The sequence below is a fragment of the Dipodomys ordii genome, unplaced genomic scaffold (assembly GCF_000151885.1).
Source record: "Dipodomys ordii isolate 6190 unplaced genomic scaffold, Dord_2.0 Scaffold37, whole genome shotgun sequence".
NCBI classification, from domain to species: domain Eukaryota; kingdom Metazoa; phylum Chordata; class Mammalia; order Rodentia; family Heteromyidae; genus Dipodomys; species Dipodomys ordii.
Genome location: NW_012267253.1, coordinates 14,023,363 through 14,037,242, shown reverse-complemented (window position 1 = coordinate 14,037,242; position 13,880 = coordinate 14,023,363). Strand labels below are relative to the sequence as shown.

General features: G+C 38.1%; 1 protein-coding gene across 1 annotated transcript in view; it reads left to right on the top strand.

Annotated features, from left to right (window-relative positions):
• Positions 1-13,880, top strand: part of Rtn4 (reticulon 4) — a 57,228-nt gene that overhangs the window by 920 nt on the left and 42,428 nt on the right. The window lies entirely within an intron of this gene.

The window sequence follows — 13,880 nt, the reverse complement described above, 5'->3', positions numbered from 1 at the left end:
CCCCGCGCCCGGTCCCCGCGCTGTGCCCCGTCCCCGCGCCCCGCCCTCTTTTGTGTGCAGCCCCCGCCCCCAGGCCTGGGGCTGAGCCGCCTCTCCGCCCCGAGGGGGCTTTGTCTGCAGGCGTCGGGGCGTTGGCGCCCCCCCCCGTAGGAGGCGGGGAGAAGGGTGGGGCGCTCTGGGAAGACTAGGGTGGTTCTTCATTGTCTGGGTTTTCGGGGAGCACGTGCAACCCCAGCCCGCTCCCGCCATCTGCCCTCGGGTCCTGCGGCCCCCAGCGTCCCAGAAGTTAGGCACCAGCCCTTCACGGGAGCCGGCTGTGTGCGGCGGCGCTGGGGCGACGGCTTCTTCGGGCTGGCGTGGCTTGGGAGGTGCGGCTGGGAAGGCCTGGGCGCCCCCAGCTTAAAGAGATGCGGGGCCTGGGGAGATGGTGGCTCTAGTCTGGAGGAAAAGGGGCCGCTGGCCGCGGGGGCGGGGGCCGGCTTCCTGCCCGGGGCCTCCCCTCCCGGCCTCGAGGCTGGGTCTCCCCGCGCGTCTCCCTCCCCTCCTCCTGGAAGCGGTGGGAAGCCTGCCGAGTGGAAAACGTCCTCTTGGGCCAGCTGCAGTGCAGCAGAGCGCCTCCAGTGGCGTGTTTCGGGGAGAATTCGGAAGGAGAGGATCGTGGCCGAGCCCCGCCGCCGCCCCGCGCAGCTCGGGTGTCTAAGGTGGCGTCTCCCCCGCCTGCCAGACCACGCCGGCGAAATGGGAGATGGGCTTTGGGTTCCGGGAGGGCGGGGAGCTCACCTGCGGGGTGAGCGGAATTGCCAGCCGTTCACGCAGGCCGCTTAGCCTCTGAATGCATCAGAGCTGAGTCTTCATGAAATGGCAAAAATGGTAGATAGACGTTCTTAAAGAAGAGAAAACTTGAGGCTACCTTACCAGGACTTCACTAATGGAACTGGTGGCAGTGTACCCGGAGCCTTAATGAAATGTTTTGAGACAGACTTTTTCATACATTGGTTAGAAATGTTATTTTTATATTTTTTTTTGCAAGTATACGTTTCGGATTGACAAGCATATGTATGATCATCAAGGTAGTTTCCAAGGCTTCGCATTCATATTAATACTTGATTTCGTGTTATTATTACATATTCACTTTTAGGAACAAGGTTTTATTGCCTTACTTGCCCTGGGAAATTATTTTGTAAGGGAAAAAATCAGTTGGGTAAGAGATTGAGAATGTGTTTTATATGCTTATTGCGAAGTATTACGTTGCTTTGGGACCTACTGCTTCACCAACATCAAGACCTTTATATGTAAAGGTCAAGAATCAATGGGTCTAACTGCCTGCCGATAGTTTTTTATAACCTTGTGGGAATTTGGGGATGGCTTCTTTACTAGAGAAAGAATATCAGTGAAGTAATTCATCTTTTTCTTTAATTTACTCTTCCACAATGGGAAAAATAAACTAATTGTAATGTGTTTTAGTAACGTTTTAAGATCTACATAGTCCAAGGCACTACATAAACACTAATTACACTATGTATCTTAGAAGATGAAGTGTAACAAACTTTCCTCTTCCTGTTTTTGTATGGAAAGGACACAATTGAAGGAAACTTAAGATCGAAAAAATATAAAGTAATTATTTCTTATAGTGCAAGCGTAATGATTGACAAAAGCATGCTAACATGTCATCTTGTATTTCTGCACGGGAACAAAGAATTCTGTTGCTTTGAACTTGGGAATTCAGGAGGTAGCAGCATTTCTTTGAAGTCTTGACTTACAGTTAAGGTTAGAAGACAAAGGAGAGAGAAGATATTGCCTACTCAGGAATTCTGTATAATTATATATTGATTATCCTCATGTGGATACATTTGCTAAATGTAAAAATAGTTATTGTGATTATGAGTGGTTAAACCACTTTGGTATATCTAGATTTCATAATGAACTGAAGAGTTTTCTCTTTGATTGATCCTAGTAATGATTAAGGTACCTTACCTTACTAAGATACAGCCACTATAGTGGGGTTCATGGTGTGGCAAAAGGAAGCCAGACGTGTTCTCCATGGGAGGGATATACACATAAAAAGCACATAACTAAAGGACTTGGATTAGTGGTATGAGGAAAATAAACTGCAGGATGAAATGGTAATAAATGAAATCTGTGGGACCCTTTTTAGTTTAGGTGATGCACAGATGGTTTTAGCTACAGAGATCGGAAATACTCAAGTAACTGTTAGAGCAGAAACCTTGAGGTAGAATGAACTTGTCAATTAGTAAGACTAGAGAGAAAAACCTGTATGTATATGGGTGTCACATGAATATAATTTGGGGCTTCCCATAGGCTATGATAAAAAAGTTTGGCTTAAAAATAGTTATTTCAGATGTACACTGTAAATAATTTACGTTTTGGAATGAAAATACAGTTTTGAAGAGTCAGAGGGACTGCGGACTGAAAGGAGTGAGGATGAAAGGAAGTGAGCAGTATGAGGAAAGAACATGGTTAGAAACAGACTTAATAACCTACCTGGAATATGGCTCATAGATCCCCAACATTGCTACTTGTCTTAGTTTTTAGTTAACTCTGATTTCCTTCAGTAAGTTAATAAAATTTTATTGCTTGATATCGTGCCTGGAACATGTCCATTGAAGTGCATAGTGATTGACGTTGAGACTAGCACATCTAACATGGCTATTTTTCTCAGAGGAAGGTGACTTTCAGTTGAAAAGGTGGTTGGTTAGCTTAGTCTTTCAGGATATGCAAAGGAAATTCTAGATAGAAATTGGTTTGAGGAGTGGAAGTTTTATCAGCAAAGATGATTGTGAGTTGATATCTGGGCATGTTCTGAACTAACATTAAGACTGAAAATGTGTTGTAGATCTGGATTCTGAAGATTGTTGTATACAAAATTAAGGAAGTTTAGTTTTATGGTTCTGTTTTAATCCACATCCAGTCATCCAAAGTTGCTCTTTCTTTTAGTACCTTATGTCATGAAACCAAGAGTGTTCTGTTTCATTATGGTTATTTCTAACGAGTTATTTGACTGTTTTTCATTTCTTTTCTATATTACTGCTTTACAGATTGGGAAGTCATAAAGATTATTGAACTGAGGCATGACATCATGAATGCAGTGTTAATAACTGACAAAAATTCAGAATAGGTTGGAAGGAAAACTAGCTGAACTCTGTTAAAGCTTTTACAGTACTCATCAGAAATCAGTAGGGTCTGAACTAGTTCGTTGCTAGTTCTTTTGGTGAAAATGTAATAGATGAGAAGAATGTAAGAGACTAATTTTTAATTGGTTGTGAATCTCTAATTTTATAGTTGGGTTACAGAGAGGGCATGTGAATCAATCAATTAGTAGGACTTGGAGACTGTAGATATAAATACAAGGAGAAGAAAAGAATTTGACAGGCTTCACTCCACTCATAAAGTAAGGCCCCAATATTTCTTAGCATTTTCACACTGAGAACCAAGCCTTCAACGCATAAGCCCTTGCAGACACACTCTGAGATGACTATGAATTATCCCTTTCTACATTGCATTCATACTATATATGCTACTTGTCTGTTAGTAACTAAGTTGCCTTGGTTATTAGGAAAACTAATGGTTTCATTGTGCTTGTGTTCATGTAACTCTTACTTAAATAATAGCCCCCAAATGCAAGAGTATAGAGGCTGGCACAATTGTAAAGTGCTTCCTTTAAATGAAAAGGTGAAAGTTTATCATAAATATTTATGTTTAGGAAAAGAAGTAGTGTGTATGGCATCCACTGGGGATTTTTGGTACATACTCTCCAAATGTGAAACTACAAACAATAGGCCTTACTTGTTTACTTAATGTTGGACCCAAAGTATAAGGATAGTATTGCTAGCAAAAAGTAAAGCCTGTGAAGTACTTCTTTTAAGTGAAATGGTGAAAGTACTGAAAAGATATTCTGAGAGGAAAGAGAGGCACAATATAAGTCTAGCTGCTATTGCAGCAGATTGTTAAAATTGTTGTGTTTTTGTTGTTGGTCTCTTGCCTTGCTTAATTTGTTACTAAACTTATATATGTATAGGGAAAAGATAGAATACATACGTTGAGTTCATTATTATTCCTTCCACTAAGGGTCTTACAATAGGCCTGTGAGTAAGGGGGAACTACTGTGCTGTATTTAATGGGCTCTGTCTTGTTACTTTCATTGATTTATATACCTTTTTATGTTACAAATAATGTTTCTTGGGAAAACACTTATATGTATTTCTTTAGGACTACATGCTGCTTGCTGTTACATTTTTTTTTTTTTTTTGGGGTCCGGCCGTGGTGCCTGAACTCTGGGCCTGGGCGCTGTCCTTCAGCTCAAGGCGAGCGCTCTACCACTTGAGCCACAGCACCACTTCCGGCTTTTTTCTTTTTGCTTTATGTGATGCTGGGGAATCGAACCCAGGGCCTCATGCATGCAAGGCAAGCCCTCTGCCACTGAGCCACCTTCCCAGCCCCCTGTTACATATTTTTTAAGTAGAATAGTTCAAAGGATATTTTTGCATTAAGTGTTAGACAATGCCAAATTGTCCTACAGAGTTGTGGCAACCTATATTCCTCTGAACGTTATGTTAAAACTACCCTTTTCCTTATGTCTTGACCTTATGTCACACAGGATATTGGTAAACTGGTAGTCAGGCAGGTTGTACTTTTAATTTGCATTTGCATAATTTTTGATAGGCTTATGTGTGAGTAAATTTTTTCTAATTACTCTTTGAAAGTTTTTTTCTACATATGTAGGATCACTTGAGCTGTAAGCTTTTTTATTTTTTTTGTCATGTTCTTGTTGATTTGTTATTTGTATTTTGACCATATGGTGACTTTTCTGTGCATTTAAAAAAAATTTAGTCAGATTTATAATTTCCTTTATGACCTAGAGAAGAAGTCATTGAATTGTTTATCTTAACTCCTGTCTTGTTGCAGTTAAATACAACAATTAATTTTGTGGCAATTGATATATTTTTAGTATCAGTATTAGATATTTTTCTAAAAATACAATTTTTATTAATATATACTTTTTTGTTGTTGTTTGTGTGTTGGTGCTGGTGCTTGAACACAGGGTCTGGGTGCTCTCTCTGAGCTTTTGTGCTCAAGGCTAGTGTTCTACCAGTTGAGCCACAGCTCCATTCTTGGCTTTTTTTTTTTTTTTGGTAGTTTATTGGAGATAAGAGTCTGGAGACCTTTCTTGCCGAGGCTGGCTTTGAATTGTGATCTTCAGATCTCAGCCTTCTGAGTAGCTGGGGCTTCAGGCATGAACTCCTGGTACCCTGCTTTAATGTATAAAATTTAAACTGATATTTAGTGAAATACAGGGTTTTAAAAATAAATACTAAGTATTGTAGTCTATTGAGTTATGAAATACTTAAAATACTGCATTTTACAGTTGTTCGACTCTCTTTTCATTGATTATAGCCTAGAAAAGAATGGTAAAGATTAAAAAAAGTTGCGTTGAGAAAGGAGAAACATTTTTTTTTATTCCCTTGGAAGGAATTGTAACTGCAAAGGGTTGGATATTTATTTTTCCTCTTCGTTTTTCTTTTTCTTTCTCTTTCTTTTTACTTTATGTGACCCATCAGATTTCACAAATCATTATTTCTGTAATGGCTGTTCTCATTCAGGAAATGCAAACAGATACAGAAAGTTTATATAGTTTGTTCAAACCACTTGTGGTCATTGTATAATATTATTTTCGTCTAATAGATGTAGGGCTGAGTATGAGGACAAGAAAGGGTGAGTGGAGATAGTGAAAGACAAATAGCAGATTAAGGAAAAGACACAAGCCCTGTATTATAAAGCATATTCTGTTCTCAAAACTAGAGATGTCTAGTAGTTGTAATATCAGACCAGTCACACATTTACATATCTACTTGTGTGAAAGGAGGACCTTAATTGGGGCTACTGTTGTTCGGGCAGTGTTTTTCCTATGTTATGGCTTGATATATTATTATTACATTCATTTATCTTCAGTGCTCTGATGGCTCTACATGGAGCTGACCTAAAGTGTTATTTTTTCTTTAAAGCTACTGTGCATGCTTTTGAGCTCAGGAAATTAGAGCATTAGCTATTTTTATTCTATTATTTCTTCTAAACAGGTTATTAAACCTATCATCTGTATCCCTTTCTGTCTTTCAAACTTTTAGGTCTGAACTTATCAACACCATCATTATTATATAGGACATTTTATTAATTGTACTAATTCTGATATTTTGGTTTTTAGACAGAACAAGTTCATCAAAAGTTTTAAAAGATGCTTTTGCTTTGCATAAAGGGAATATGAAAATTAGAATTAAAAGATTGTGCTATATTTTATAGGCCAATACTACCCATCTATCTCCATGAAGATAGGAGCAGTTAAGGTATCACCTTTGAATAAATACTGAGATAATTTCACCTGCCAACATATGAACTATCCTCACTGAAACTTGTGTTAGTAAAATATGTTTCAGGGGCTGTAGTTAAGTTTAGCATTGATGGAAGAAAGTGTGTATTTTATTGGTTTGCTAAATGAACTTAGGGTAAAATGGGGGTGGGGGGGAAGGGGGACTTAAACATAGAACTTTATTTAGTTTGTTCACATTCTCTTACCTCTATTTTGGGGGATTATGTAAAGTATCAACAAAACACAGAATGTGTGCAGTCCCTTCATTTAACTCCATTCTGATGCTACCTACCTGGAGATAGAGCATCAGATCCCCTGGGTGAAGGATCATTAGACTGACCCTTAGTTCAGAAGCTAGTCCCTAGTCTGGTCCTCTGGAATTTTTACTGGCTGGACTATAAATTGGTGTTTCCATGACCCTTTCCTTGTGTTTTGTTAATTTAGAGTGACTCATAAAACTCAGGGAAATATTTATGCTTACCCATTTATTTTAAAGGGCATTATAAATAGTACAGATAAGCAGATAAAAGATTAATAGGCCAACGCTTACTGGGATGAGACAAGGTCTGCCTTTGCCTTCTGCAGAGCATCACACTGCAGGAACTACTGCGTAGAGGCCCTTCTCTGAGCACAGTCCTCTTGGATAATAGGGTCATCGCGTTGACATGCTTGATTATATCATAGACTCTTAATTAAACCTTCAACTCCTTTCCCCTCTGGTGCCTCTTGGGTGGGGGATGGTAGGACTGTAAGTTCCAATCCTCTGAGTATCGCTCTTTTCTAGTGACCAGGTCTCATCCTGAAACTACCCCCAGCACCAGTTGTCTCATTTGCAAGCAAACAGCCAGGTGGCTCACATCTGTAATCCTAGCAACTCAGGAGGCTGAGATCTGAGGCTCATGGTTTGAAGCCATTCTGGGCAGGAAAGTCTGTAAGACTATTTCCAATAAAGTACTCAGGAAAAAAACAAAAGTGGTGTTGTGGCTGAAGTGATAGGGCATTATCTTTTTTTTGGGGGGGGGTCCGGTCGTGGGGCCTGAACTCTGGGCCTGGGCGCTGTCCCTCAGCTCTTCAGCTCAAGGCTAGCGCTCTACCACTTGAGTCACAGCGCCACTTGTGACTTTTTTCTTTTTGCTTATGTGGTGCTGAGGAATCGAACCCAGGGCCTCAGGCATGCAAGGCAAGCGCTCTACCACTGAGCCACCTTCCCAGCCCCTAGAGCATTATCTTTGAGCAGAAAGAGGCTCAGGGACAGTGCCTAGACCCCAGGATCAGAAGAAAAAAAATGCCAAAGTTTTAGGCAAAAAGATGATGACATTTTATATGTATTTACCTGTATATGTGGGACTGGGCTCTGTCCCTGAGCTCCTTTCGCTCAGTGCTAACACTACTACTTGAGTCACAGTGCCACTTTTGGCTTTTTCTATGATTAACTGGAGGACTTTACTACTCCAGCTTGCTTCGAACTACAGTTCTGAGATCACAGCCTCCTGTATAGCTAGGATTACAGGTGTGAGCCATCTGGCTGACCATATGTATTTAAAAAAATAAAACGACAAAAGTTTTTTTGTCATTATAGTTCTAATAGTCATTAATCAACCCCTAGCTGATCCTGCAAATTCCAAAACTTGATAAATTTTTCATTATGTATTTTACAAATTGTTAAGGATCCTTTAAAACATAACCGTAGTGCCCCAGCGTTATTTAATAATAATTGACATTACCTGTATAGTCAGTGTTTACATTTCCAGTTATTTTGTGAATGGCATAAAGTGGTCCTTGGGTGTGGGTTTCCTGTTTTCTTTTTTTTTTACTTTTTGCCAGTCCTGGGGTTTAACAGGCCTTTTCTGTTATTACTTGGAGATAAGTGTCTCATGGACTTTCCTGCCAGGCTGGCTTTGAACTGTGATCCTCAGATCTCAGCCTCTTGAGTAGCTAGGATTATAGGCGTGAGCCACCAGCACCACACCTAGTGGTCTTTGGGTTTTTTAGTTAAAAAAAAAAATTCAGAATCCAAGTAAGATCCTATGTGTTACAATCAATTGTTTTTAATCTGAAAATATTTTAATCTGAAGGAACTCTCTTGTTTTCATTCAAGCTACAATTTGTGAAGCATGCTCATACACTTGTCGTTTTAATATTTTTATTAAGATAGAATTTACAAAGCTGGGTGCTGATGGCTGCTATAAACTATCTGCTCAAAGGCTGCTATCTAAGGATGGAGGTTTGAAGCCAGCTGGGGCAGGAAAGTCTTATGAAACTTTTATCTCCAATTAACCACCAAAAAGCTGGATGAGGAGCTATGGCTCAAGTGGTAGAGTGCCATCCTGGAGCAAAAAAAAGCTCAGAGACAGCATCTAGGCCCAGAGTTAAAACCCTGGGATTGACATACATACACAAAAGATAAAGTTTACATTCCATTGAAAGCATAGACCTTAAAGTTTTAACAGTTTTTTTTTGGGGGGGTCCAGTTGTGGGGCCTGAACTCTGGACCTGGGCGCTGTCCCTCAGCTCTTCAGCTCAACCACTTCTGACTTTTTTTTTTTCTGCTTATGTGGTGCTGAGGAATCGAACCCAGGGCCTCAAGCATGGAAAGCAAGAGCTCTACCACTGAGCCACCTTCCCAGCCTGTTTTTTTTTTTTTTTAATATGTATGCTCAGCCCAAACACTTGTCAAGATATAGAACTTTTTATTATCCTAAAAAGCTCTGTTTAGTATTCTAAAAAGCTCTTTTGGGTCCTTAATCAAGTCAGTTTATCAGTTCATATCATGCATTATGCCTCATCCCCAGAACAACCACTATTTTGATTTTTTTCCAGAATAGGTTTTTTTTTTCTTTTTCTTTCTTTCTTTTTTTTTTTTTTTTGTCATTGGTTGTGGAGCTTGAACTCACTCAGGGCCTGAGTGCTGTCACTGGGCTCTTTTGTTTAAAGCTTATGCTCTACTACTTTGAACCATGTGGCCACTTCAGGTTTTGATAAGTGTCTCACAGGGAACTTTTCTGTCCAACACTGATCCTCAGATCTCAGCCTCTTGAATAGCTATGATTCCAGGTATGAGCCACTACACCTAGCTTTTTTTTTTTTAAAGCATCACATGAATGGAATCATAGTAATAGTCATTTTGTATGTGTGTCTGGCTACTTGCATTCAAATGTGATGCTTTTGAGATTTATCAGTGATACTACAGGTGTCAGTAATTGTTTCTATGCATGCACATTAGGATGTGTATATGTATGCATGTGTGTTTATATCTTAATGTGCATGCACACAGATGTTTTGTGAGTGGAGTCCTAGTCTGCAGCTTTCCTGTTTTATTGATAATTTTTTTGATGAATGAGTTTGTTTCAATTTTCAAGAAGTCTTTTATGGTTTTGCTACTGTGTATTAAGACATCTTTGTTTGCTTCAAGATTGTAAAAATACCCTAGATGTTTTATAGTTTTGCCTCTTTTATTTGAGAGAATGAAGTCTTCTGGGCTTAGAGTTTTCTTCATGAGGTTTATATTACAGGCATACGTTAAAGTGGCAGGACTAATTTAGTTTTCCATTTCCCTTTGTGTCAGTTTTGGTAATTGATACCTTTCAGAGGACTTGCCTGTTTCATTTTCATGAGTGTTTTGGATTTTGTACATTTCATCTTGGTAAGTGGACATTAAGGAATATGTCCACTCATCTAAATTGTATAATTTATTGCCAAAAATTCTCCTTACTATTCTCTTAAGTAAATATTTAGAATTGTGATAGTCCTATTTTTTATTTCTTGTACTTGCTTTCTCTTTTTTCTTAATCGAGGTCATTTTTATTGCTATGGATCCTTTTAAGGAACCAACTTTTGCATTAGTTGTTTTGTTTTCTATTGTCATTTTTCTATATAATGGAGTCTTGTTCTTATTTTTGCTACTTTCTCCTACTTATTTGGATTTTATTTGTCCTATTTCTAGTTTCTTAAAATGGGAATTTGAAACTTTGATCTTGAGTTTTCTGATAGTATTTAGAGCTACATATACCTTATACCTTATTTTTGCTGCCTCCCACGTGTTTTCACTATCATTTGACTCAGAATATTCTATTTCCCTCATGATAAAGCTGTGTATCCTTTAGAGTTAGCTTAATTTCCAAACAGGAGTTTCCAGATCTTTTTTTGGTTATTGATTTCAGTAGAATTCACGGGGTTAGGGTGTTAAAGAACATAACTACATGATGTAAAATCATTTAAAGTTTATTGGAATTTGTCTTATAGCCTAAGAAATACCTTTTTAATGAATCACAATTTTTATTTTATCATTTAAATTAAGCACATTAACTTTTACTTTGCTTTTGGGAGGCATATTTTTACAAAATTAAGGGCAGGAAAATAGAGCTATAACATAGGACTGAAAACTTCTGTATCAACTGAACTGTGTATTATATACATAGGAATTTTGAAATTTCTTTTGGCTTAAATTATTTTATATTTCTATTGAAATTGATCAAAGCCATATGGAATAAATCTCTGAGTAAAACAAATCTACTGCATGTGCTCATTGATTAATTGTATGTCCATTTCTAGTAACAATTGTTGAAATGAAAAAAAATTTGTGGGCCTGTCCCCCTTTAGTTTTTGCTATGTGTATTTCATTTCTGTATTTCCCTCTTGTTATTCTGCCAAATGTATTTGTAGACGCCTTTATCACCATTAAATATCTCTCTTTATCTCTGGTAATATTTCCCCACTCCCACCCCCCCTTTTTTTTTTTTTGCCTGGGGCTTGAACTCAGGGCCCCAGTGCTGTTCCTGAGCTTCTTTTGCTCAAGGTTAGTGCTCTTCTACTTGAGCCACAGCTTCATTGCCAGCTTTTTGTTTTGTTTTTTTTTTTTTTGTAGTTTATTGGAGATAAGGTTTCTTGGCCTTTACCGCCCAGCCTGGCTTTGGACTGTGGTACCTGCCTCCTGAGTAGCTAGGACGACAGTCATGAGCTACCTGTACCCAGCTTCATATTCCTTGTTTTTGAGTTTATTTAGCTTGCCATTAATATGTTAGATCCACATTTCACATCATAAATTCTTTTATATTCTCTTTTGCTTTTTTGTCTGTTTCAGGCAAATGTCTTGAAGGCATAGCATATAGTAAAGTTACCATCCCATGTGAAAACCTCTGTCTTTTCATTGGATCTACTTACAATTAGTGTTTTTATTAATATGAAGTATGTTTAAATTTTGATTTTCCTTTGACCCATCTCCTTTTTGCTCTTTATTGTTTCCTCTTTTTTTCTTTATTTTTGATTAGTGGAGTATTTTTTAATAGTCAGACTTAGCCTCCATTGAGGAAGATAATGTATAGATTATCTGTATTTATTTATTTATTTATTTATTTATCCAGTCCTGGGGCTTGAATGCAGAGCTTGGGTGCTGTCCTTGAGCTTTTGTGCTGAAGTAGTACTCTGCGCTTTCAGCCATGGCTCCCTTTCTGCCTGTTTGGTAGTTAACTGGAGTTAAGAGTCTCATGGACTATCTTGCCTCAACTGGCTTTGAATTGGCATTCTCAGCCCTCAGTTTCCTAAGTAGCTAGGATTACAGGCGTGAGCCACCAGCACCTGGCTACTCTTTTATTTTTAAGAGGGAGTTTTTAATAATCTACCAAGAATGAACACTGTATCACTTTACGTCACACTGTATCTCTATATATTTACATTATAATTGTACAAAGGGGTTTCAATTCACCATGTCATTTTATGGATACAGTTCATCTTGATCATGTTGTTCCTTCCATTGTTCCCCCCATCACATTACAGTTCAGTATACGCCTTTAACTTTTTGTACTTTTGTTGTACATTTTGCTTATATATGTATTATAATTATTTGTGCATCAAAATAAATTATTTTTCTTATTTGACACATGAGAATAAGTTCTTTTATATATCTACCTATGTATTTGCCATTTATTCCAGTCTTTATTGCCTTATGAAGAGCCAAATTCCTAAAATTCCTATCAGCTATGATTTTCCTTCAGTTGGAAGAGCTTTCATTCCTTGAAGTGCAAGTCTCTTTTTGTGATAAATTCTTTCATCTGCTATCTGAAAAAATACTATTGTTAATTATTTATTGAAGGAACAGCACTGGGGTTTGAACTTAGTGTTTCATGCTTGCTAGGCAGCTGGTGCTCTGTTGCTTGAGTTCCATCCCATTTTGCTTTTGTTATTTTTCAAACAGGATCTAACATTTATGTCCCCACTGCTAGACCATTATCATTCTATTCATGTTTCCCAGGTAGCTGGGATAACAGTTGTGCCCCACCGCACAAAAGTTTTTATTGGTTGAGATGGGGAGGAGGAGGGGCGCGGGTATTGTCTCAGGAAATTTTGTTTAGGCTGGCCTGAAATTTTGATCTTCATTTTTCTACTTCTGATTAGGTAGGATTATAGGTGTCAACTGTAACTGGCTTAATCTTTTAATTTCTGATGAATACAGGGATTTCTTTTTATTTGGTGTTGTTACACTGTCAATGAAGCACTGAGTTAGCAATAATAAATCATCGCTACTATGGGAAATACAGGATTAGGTTCCAGTGAGCCTTTCGTCATATTTTCATTAGCCAGTCATCACATAAATTTGTGTGTTTCTACTTAATGATGCTTTATTTAATTCATTAACATTGAACTCACAGACAGGACCACTATATTCATACCTGAAAGAAGCTTATCTGACATACTTCTTTCTCTGTATGATTCACAGGTTTTGTTGAAGTTAAGAACATTAGATAGCTGGTGAACACTATTGTTAGAAGCCATTTTAAACAGAGTAATCATTAACAAAAGCCCTCAAATTAGAAACATCGCAAGAAATGGAGAAAGGGGCCTTTATAGCATGAGAGCTGAAACAAGAAGGCATAAGGTGGTTGCCTTGTCCTACCTCAGTGAGGATGGGCACTTTGGGAGACTCAAACGTTTGCCTGCTCTGCAGGTCTGCATGTTTCGGAAAATAATATACATACTGGTTTGGGGTTATGTATATGCATTGAACTTGGAGTTAGAAATTTAATGAATAGTTGGCTTTGCAAATAAGGAAATCAGTGAATAATGACAATCTACTGAATGTAATTCTAGATTGTTGATTTTTAAAAATCTTTCATTACCTTTAGGCTTTTCTTTTCCTTGCAGTGAGTGTTTATGTTATTCTTAATGTTTTTCTCCTCTGGTTTTAAAGTTATTTTGTTTTTTCGCAGTGGGTATCTTTCTGCTGCTGTATTTATTCTGCCTAGGGTTCATTGAGCTTTTTGGATCTGTGGGTTATTTTCTACATACCAACTTTGGTTGAATTTTAGGTATTTTATCTTCAATTTTTTTCATTAGACACTTATTTTCTTTTAAGGGAGTTAGTGCAATTATTTTAGCTACTTGTCTCTGAAGTCATTGGGTCTGTATTCATCTTTGTTTTTCTTCATGCTGTTTCACTTTGAGTAATTCCTGTTAATTTTTAAATTTTATTTATCAGTAAGTTTTTTTTCTATGTAGTTTTACTAAT